Consider the following 9,605-nt stretch of genomic DNA (forward strand, 5'->3'; position numbering starts at 1 on the left):
TTGAGGGTCAAATAGTGTACGGAGACTTATCTATCTTCCCAGTATCATCGCAGACTGATCCTCGGTAGTTAACTGTATCTTGGGCTTCTTCATCTGGGATAATAGCTATGGGGACTCCGTACGGTCCGACTACACTTTTACCCTATAATTTTACACCTTCTCGACTGAGTAGGTAGCTTTTGATCAAAGGAGCAGGGGCTAATATTATTAATCCACAAGTAACATTCCCTCCAGAGTCATCTGGTGCTGGAGTGCGAGGTGAGTCTTGTAGCCCTGGTCATATTGTGAGATTTTTGACCTCGCGTATTACTTCCTGTCTACCGTAAATTACATCAACTGGTACCCTTACCTTTTGGGGTTTGCTTCTTTTTTTTTTCCGCCCTAAGAGTTGGCTGCCAAGAGGTGTCGAAATTCTCTCGCCCACTGGCCCGTATAGTCATTCTGTTGTTTGCCTCTCATTAATTGGTACTATGTTGAAGAGTTATGGCATTCGAGTGCGTCGTCAGTTAGCAATTAGCTAATCCTTCTTGTCTTGCTTAAATCCTTTTAACAATACCCTCAACATAATTTATAGTATTCTAGGAACATAATCTCATGTCATTTCTCCACCGCTAGTTCAGATTCTTCAATCTCGTGTGACCACACCCGCACTATCGTACTAAATTCCACCAGAATTTAGAAGTTAAGCGTGCTTGGGTGAGAGAAATACTGGGATGGGTGACCTCCTTGGGAAGTCCTCATGTCGCATTTCATGGCAATTCTTGCAATAATGTGCGGGGAACTCAACTTAGCCCAAAATTTATCTTAGCGTCGTCTCACTAGTCTATATGTATTGCCTTGCCCTTTCCTCTGTTATCTTGCAACCGATATAGGGGTAGATCTTTAGTTCCACTACGACCATGTCCCTTTTTCGTCATTTTGGTTTAAATCCTTCTATTGTATTCACCCTTTTTTGTACGCACCCATTCATTAGGGTTATCTACTGAGTAGCGCTAAAGTTCATTCATATAGTGCCCTTTGAGCCATTTTGAGTTATGTTTATCATTAGCTGGCATAGTTTTAAAGGAATTTGACATATAAGCTTGTCAATCCTATAGTGACCAGCTAGTTTTGTCCTTCTTATTTAAACCATTTCACAATTTTTCCTTACCCCCGCTTGTAATCTTTTTGACAAATTCTCGTGTCATTCTTTATCTTTACGAGAATATGAGAGAGTGGAAGAAATACCTTGTCTCACTTCTTTCTATTTCCTTATTTACTCCTTGCTCATCTTATCTCTTACCATATAAGTCTTGCTATATCTTTTCATTGGTTATTTATCTATAGCAATATCACTTGCGAACAACTCTACAGCCAACATTTGGCTTTTGAAATAGCATGTTGTCATTATCCTTCGTAGTGTCCCTTGAGTTATTCGATATTCTTTCATTGCTATATTCTTTTGATTTTATACGCACCCACCTTCTAGTGTTATACCGTTTAGGGTCTCATCAAAACTTCTTAACCCTGTCTTACATACAATTCTGACTTCTATCCAATTACTGGTGGCTTCCACATCTTTCTAGCTTTGTTCATCAAGGGATCTTATTGAAGTTTAACGATCAATCTCAAGCATGTTTTCATATCAATTGCCGCCTCCTACTTTTGCCATTTTCTCATTAACTTCCCCCTTTAGAGGGTACTCATACTTTCATCTGCTTGTACCTTGCTCTATGTCTCTATGTCCAGTCTCAATTTTGTCCAATCTCTTTTTCCAATCTACTTGGTACTGCATCAGGTCCCCATCTTCCTGTATATTTTACAACCTGGTTATTCGTGTATGGGATTCTGGCTAAATTATGAAACGACGAGAATCTCTTCATAATTAGTGTGACACCTCATTTATTACTCTATACTTGAGTAATGGGACCCATGGGACTACTCGTCTGAGGTCACATTCTACTTACCTTCATCAAAAATTAATTAGTACTTGTAGTCGTTCCTATTTCAATTAGGCAGTACTAGTATTCTGATGATAACTATTCCTAGTTTTGTTGAAGTAGTGGCTTTGTCCCAACCTATATCCTTTGTTTCTTGGGATGAACATAAGTTGCACCATTTATTCTCTAAGTCTGCCGTCTTTGTCTTTTAAGGGTTCCACTATTTTTGGGGCGACGTTATGTACACGCGTCATTCCTTTATATCTTAAGCTCAATTCTCTTACTGCGTACTCCACGCAGGCTTTTAACTTAGTTAGCATCTACCAAGTGCACCTTATTAGCGGTTTCACTTTATCCCCGTATTGCTATACTACATATTTAATTCATACTCATATTCAGTTCCTGACATATCTTTGAGGTGCTTCTGTTTAGAAGTTATTTCCCTAATTAGTCAATGGAGAACTATAAACTATTATCGTAATCCATTTCCCGACCATTGTTGGAAGAAACCACAATATCTTAACATCGTAGTACTTCTTTTAACACTTGACCTACCTAGTCTCCTTCCGAGTTTATCCTCGAGTTATGAACAATTCATTTTATTTACAATAGGAGTCGGGGGCTTGGTATTTTCAAAATGAGTGAAGCTTAATTACTAGACATCTGACCTTTCATCCTAAGCTTTTGTTTTTCCTACAACACCATTACGGCTGGAGATACGGTGGTCTGAACTATACTGCTCAGACAGACTTTTGTTTCTCCATAATAAACTTCCCCGAGTGAAAAGGGTATCCCTTATTGACCTTAAGGGTACATCTTACAACTTTAGTTAACCATAATGGGGGTACTTGGTATCAACTTCCAAGACATCTTAAGACTCTATGTTTCATTCCCTTTTCTTGTTCTGGGAAAATTTTGACAGAGTTTCCTCTATATTTCTTACTTATCCCCAAACTTGCACGCAGAAAATACCAACAATGCCTTACAGGGCTAACACATATATATATTCATATTATATCACAACCACAAATGGCTTTCAATATCATCTCATATCGTAGCCATACAAGGCTTTCAATGTTAACAATAGTATGAAAGTAATGGACTTACCTCGTATGTTCAACTTTAAACTGCATCTGTTGCACTTTCTGTCTGCTTTCCTTTCAGGTTTCAACTTTACATTTAAATCACATGTCAATACCTTACCTAGTAGATATCTTTTGGTCCTTTACTTTGCTTACCAGCGTGCTTCGTAACTTCCCATGTTGTCAATTACTTCTTTCTATTGGTGTCGTCCTTCTGTTAAGATCAAAGATTAGTATAAGAAATTGTCCTATGACTCAGATCTATAGCACGATCTTAGAGGTAAAAGAAAGATAACATCCTAAATATCTTATAGCCTTCTGTTTATAGATATGGCACATAACACATCGATACACAAGATTCTACTAGACATAGTCTGCAGACAATCCAAGGTCGAACTGCTCTGATACTACTTTTGTCACGACCCAACCCCAAAGGCCACGACTGGGGGCGACCTAGACCCCCTATATACCTAACTATCAATTGTGGTCAAATTGAACAGTAAATAAAATAATATCATATAATAGAGCCCCATTAGGCGATAACATTTTCATAAACCTATAGCCCTTTTCATTTGTGTCATAACATGAAAGGGCATGCAAGCCAACAAGGCTGCCATAACATAATAACATATACCACACATCATGTAGACCCAGCTGAATCAAACTAATATACACAACCCACATATACATGTCTGTAGACCTCTAAAATTATTAACGACAACATGTGGCAGGATAGGGCCCCACCGTACCCCTGAATAGACAAAACAATTTTATACATCAATGGTCAATATCAAAAACTAGGCTCCGATACAAGGGATCCTCATACAGCTGAGCTGAGTAGAATTCTAGGCTAACGGACTCCAAAACCTGTATCTGTACCTATGGGCATGAAACGCAGCCCCTCGAGAAAAGGGGGTCAGTAGGATATATGTACTGAGTATGTAAAACATAACATAGCATAACTAGAAACATATTTGAAGCGGAGAAGCAGGGAATCCAGTACATCATAAAAGAAGCCTTTGTACCTATACTCTGTGAATCATAAAAACATGCATGTTAAAATTATAGCATATAGCCAGCCCTATCAGGGGTCCAGTGGATACACTTGTAAGATCATCATAACCCAGTGCCATCACCACCTTATTACAACACATCATATATATATATACATACATATCATGGCCCTCTAGTGAGGGGCTAGGTGGACAATACAGTGAATTATGTGTCATGACCCTACCCCGTGGGCCGCGACTGGGGTCCGACCTGGACCCCCGTGTACCTATTTGTCGACTTTAGTCAAATTGGACTATGTATAACGTGATACTACTCACAAAATCCTCAATAGGTTAAAACTTTTTGATGTTCATATAGCCTTCTAGATATAGGAACCAAACACATGAACCCAGTGGGTGATAAAATATTCATACACGTATAGCCTCTTTCATTTGTATCATGTCATGAAACAGAAATCCAGCTGATAAGGCAACCACAACATAATAGCTTTTATAACATATCACATAGGCATAATTGAAATAAACTCCTAAACAACCCATACATATATGTCTATACATCTCTAAGAATAGGAATGATATCATATGGCAAGATAGGGCCCTCGTCGTACCCCTGCATAAACAAATATATACATCACAGGACTAGTACCCAAAAGCTAGGCTCCGAAATAGTGGAGCACTTACAACATAGTTGAGCATAAATCCTAAGCTGGTAGATCTCGGAAATGAACATCTGTACCTGCGGGCATGAAACACAACCCCCAGAGAAAGAAGGGTCAATACGATATATGTACTGAGCATATAAGCATACATAACTGCGATAACAACCTAAACAGGGATCAAAGAAACCACGATACATCTACTGAGCATATAAGCATACATAACTGCGATAACAACCTAAATAGGGATGAAAGAAACCAAGTATAGCATTTAATAGGGTATTATACCTGCATCTCATAAAATAAAGTCATGTATACCATTATCACATACTGTAACCGACCCGCTCAGGGACTCGGTGTTACAAACACATCATCTATCATGATAGGCATATGAATATTATTAGCACTGTGGGATGTACAACTCGATTTATGTATACAGCAAGCACATGCCAAGGAACGATGACCCGATCCATATGTCTCATGATAATGCCGAGGTACGATGGCCTGATCCATATATTACATGATGATGCCAAGGTACGACGACTTGATCCGTATAATGCATAAAAATGCCGAGGTACGACGGCTCGATCTGTATAATGCATATTCTATCATAGAACGTACGACCCGATCCTTACACAGCAAAATGTGCCAAGGTACGTCCGGCCCAATCCATATATATATCATAATGCATATACATGCACGTAAAACTCTATAACATATCAAACATCCCTTAGATATCATCATAAAGCATGTTCAAGAGCCCCTAGGTATAGGAGCTTACACATCCCAACACTATTCAACCTATAGGAGGCTCAAGGGTCATAGTTCAACTACTAGTGGATACAAGTCATGAGTTAATCCAGAATCTATAAATGGGGCTATATCCAAATCCATGTCCTATAGAACCTTTAGTCTAGTCTTTCTAGAAGCAAGAAAATACAAGCTTTACATGCACCACTTCCTATACCATGGAAGACTTAAAAAGTAATGACTCAACTTGTTACATGAGTTTTAATCAGTAGGAAGTGAACAAGAGTCTTAACTCACCCTCAGAGTTTTAAGAGTGGAATAACTTCAAACTTTATATACACAATACTTACATCTAAGTCATGCCAAAAAAGAGGAAGAATAACTTTACATACACTACTTCTCAGCATATAGAAGGCTTGAGGAATGGAAGTTAAACTACTTTAAGAGTCTTAACATTCAACTGTGAACACGAATTATGAATCATGAACCATGTTTAGAGCTCATGAATAGAGTTACCCCAAGCTTCATACACATATTACTTGTCACTTAGATCTAACACATGCCCAAAAGAAAGAACAGATAGGTTTTACATATTTATACCCAAACATGCCAAAAGAAGGAATAACTTTACATACTTATGCCAAAAACATGCCAAAAGAAAGCTTCACATACCTCTTATGAGTTACTCTTTATCCCGTTTGCCTCGTCGTCCTTTGAACCTATTCAACATGAAAGTAATACGAATATGAACCACTCTTAACTTTCCATCATCTTAGGTTGCACCTTAGTATTCATGGAACCTATTTCCTTGTTCATCTCCTCAACTAGTTCTTTAATTAGTTAAGGCGTTAACGAAAATTGGGCAGCACCTCCCCTATAATTTTCCCTATCCAAATTTCCTATTAGCTCCTTAAACAATACATCCAACCAACAACAACAACCTGCAGAATATTATTAATCAATTCACACCAACAATATATAACATAAGCTCCAAACGACTCGCTCAAAATTACGATATCAAAATAGGGTGTCTAGCCTTTATTTTGTAACACCTTTAATTGTAGGAAACAATGGGTCATGTGGATTCAACCAGAAGCACCCCTACCCATTTTAGAACACATTTAAGCCCTGCAACAACACGCCACACCACTGCAGCAGCACCTCACATGAACAACACTATACTTCGACGACAATTCAACTATAACGACTACAATTTAATTTATTTCGAACGTCAAGCATCTCTATGATGTTTTCAAATTTCCAGATACTTAAACAACATATAATACACTTCTTAGAAACATCAAAAGCTCCAAATGGAAGGTAATGACCTGACCTTATTCAAAACTTGTCAAAACTAGCCTCGGAAGTTCCTTAGCGCGCTGAAAATTAGCGGACTGTTTGGGGCTGTTTGTGTCACGTTTTTGCTGCCCCAAATAGAAGTTTTTCATTATTAAACACCGCTATATCACCGTAGGATATCTTAAATAATTAATTCATGGAAAAAAATCGGAAGACTCACTTTCCAAGGTCAAACCCGTAGCCCTCTCTCCTTGACTTTCTAGGTTTTCTCTTTAAGCTTCTCTTAGTTTTCCAAGTGTAGAACTGAAAATATGGTTCCTTAGGCTTCGTAATATACATATATACACCTCTACGTAGTTGAGGAACATCGTAGATAATTAATTCATGGAGAAAAAAATTGGAAACTTAGCTTAGTTTCTCTTAAACCGTGGCTGCTCTCTTTTCTCTCTATATTTTTCCTCTCGTATGTTTGCTAAAATTTTGGATGAATAATGAGTTAATAGTCATCATAATACATATATATGTACCTCTTTAGAAGGTTCCACATGGCATCACCCTAGGAATGACACGTGGTAGCCTCCCAAGGTGCCACCTCAACCCAAACGGCCAACCATATGCTGCCATGTGGCAGTGGGTCCACCGCAAGCTGCTGCATCACCTACTTAAGCCTAAGTAGGTGTATCACGTGCTTGTCCAAGTAGGTGCATCACCTACTTGCTTCAAGTAGGCACGTCGTTTCCTTATTTTTCTTTTGTAGGTCCATAATCTCGTCTTACTTCAAGAGCCTATGCATTCCTTGCTACTTAAGCTTGAGGAGTACCCAAGTAGCTTAGTTATGTATGTCATCCAAGTTGGTAGCTTACGTAAGTATGTCGAGTCCTATGACTTGTTATTTTGACCTCCAACTCATTTCAAATCCTTATAGACCTATTTCCAACCTTCACTCTTAAGGGGCGTCACGTCCTCCCTTCTTTAGAGTTATTTATTCATGTTATTGATAATCTGGGTCACGGGACAACTTCCAAGAAGCTTAAGAAGATGTTACAAAGCATAAAGGTATTGGGTATAACATCCTTTCCCCCTTTAGAACATTCGTCCTCGAATGTTAACCAGCCTCATAAGGTCTTACGATTGCTTCAAGATTTCTTTGTATTGGTTGTCATCCAAAGGCCTCTAATTAACCCATATAGTCTACTCAAGAGGGAAGATTACCTGTAGGCATAGGGAACAGGTGATATTTTTTTTCATTTCTTTTTTCCAGTTCTCTTAACACACATCATATTGCACCCTTTACAAAAAACATGTGTAGGAGCTTAAAGTAGCTCAGAAGATGCCTTAGCATCGCCATACTAGTCTACACGTAAACCTGTATCGTTTCTTACTTCCTTCATCTGATGTTAAGGCTCCGCTATAGCTTTTTTCCTTTGTACTGATTGTACCTTAAAGTTTTTGCTTTAAACCATCTTATAACTTTCCTTAATGTATTCGAGTATGGAAGTTACATGGCTACTACCGACTTCTTTTATCAAGTAATCACCTGGTTTTACCCTTGGCATACCTCCATTCGTAGGTTGCATCAATTCTTTTGCAAAGCTACATCCCCTATCCCAAAGGGTCTTATCATATTTCACGGTGGAATCACATATCCACAATACTTCTTTATACCACAATGCCATGCAAGGCCAACGTATACATACATCCATATCATCTCATGTCATAGCCGCATAGGGCTTCCCAGAAGGTTTCCCATCCTAGTACTACTCTCGCCCAAGTACGCTTAACTTTGTAGTTCTGATGGGATCCAGTGCGTTAGTGCTGGTATAATTGCATTCTACCCCATGGGGTGCATAGCTACCGAAGAAGACGATGACCCAGCAGCTGATCCGATAGGCCAAGCTGCACCTCCCAAGTTACCCTTATATCCCCGTTACACGGACCACATCCTATCTTTAGCCACTTTCTCACTAGGCTTTACTTATTTTCATAATGATCCTCGATACATATATATGTAGTATATCATGTCGTATCGCAAGCTCACAGGCCATCCAATATCAACAATAGTATAAACTAATGGACTTACCTCGTATGTCCAACTCAAACTGCACCTGTTTAGACTTTCTGTCTACTTTTCCTTTCAATTTTCAACTTTATCTATCAATCGTAATTCAATACCTTACCTGGCACCTATCATTCGTGCCTTGCTTACCTGCGTTTTGTGTAACTTCCAATATTGTTAGTCGCCTTATTCTATCGATGTTGTCCTTCTGCTGAAATCACAAGTTAGTATGAGGAATTTCATTCCCTATAACTCGGCTCTATCACACGATTGTAAATATGAAAGAAAGGTAACATCCTAAATTTCTTGTAGCCTCTTGTCTATAGATGTTGTGCATAACACAACGATAAAAAAGACTTTACTAGACATGGTCTATAGACACTCTAAGGACGAACTGCTCTGATACCACTTCTGTCACGACCCAACCCCGTGGGCCGCGACTGGGGTCCGACCTGGACCCCCATGTACCTATCTGTCGACTATAGTCAAAATTGGACTATGTATAATGTGATACTACTCACAAAAACCTCAATAGGTTAAAACTTTTTCATGTTCATATAGCCTTCTAGATATAGGAACCAAATACATGAACTCAGTGGGTGATAAAATATTCATACACGTGTAGCCTCTTTCATTTGCATCGTGTCATTAAAGGGAAAGCCAGCCGATAAGGCTGCCACAACATCATAGCTTTTACAACATATCGCATAGGCATAACCAAAATAAAATCTTAAACAACCCACACACATATATCTACAGACCTCTAAGAATAGGAACGACATCATATGGCGGGACAGGGCCCCCGCCGTACCCCTGCATAAACAAATATA

At 38.9% G+C, this 9,605-nt stretch overlaps 2 pseudogenes; one reads left to right on the forward strand and one right to left on the reverse strand.

Annotated features, from left to right (window-relative positions):
• Nucleotides 1-631: 631 nt before the first annotated feature.
• On the forward strand, nucleotides 632-751 carry LOC129893612 (5S ribosomal RNA; annotated as a pseudogene).
• Nucleotides 752-8,433: 7,682 nt separating this feature from the next.
• Nucleotides 8,434-8,551, reverse strand: LOC129893600 (5S ribosomal RNA; annotated as a pseudogene).
• Between the last annotated feature and the right edge of the window lie 1,054 nt (nucleotides 8,552-9,605).

The sequence above is a fragment of the Solanum dulcamara genome, chromosome 6 (assembly GCF_947179165.1).
Source record: "Solanum dulcamara chromosome 6, daSolDulc1.2, whole genome shotgun sequence".
Taxonomy (NCBI): Eukaryota; Viridiplantae; Streptophyta; class Magnoliopsida; order Solanales; family Solanaceae; genus Solanum; species Solanum dulcamara.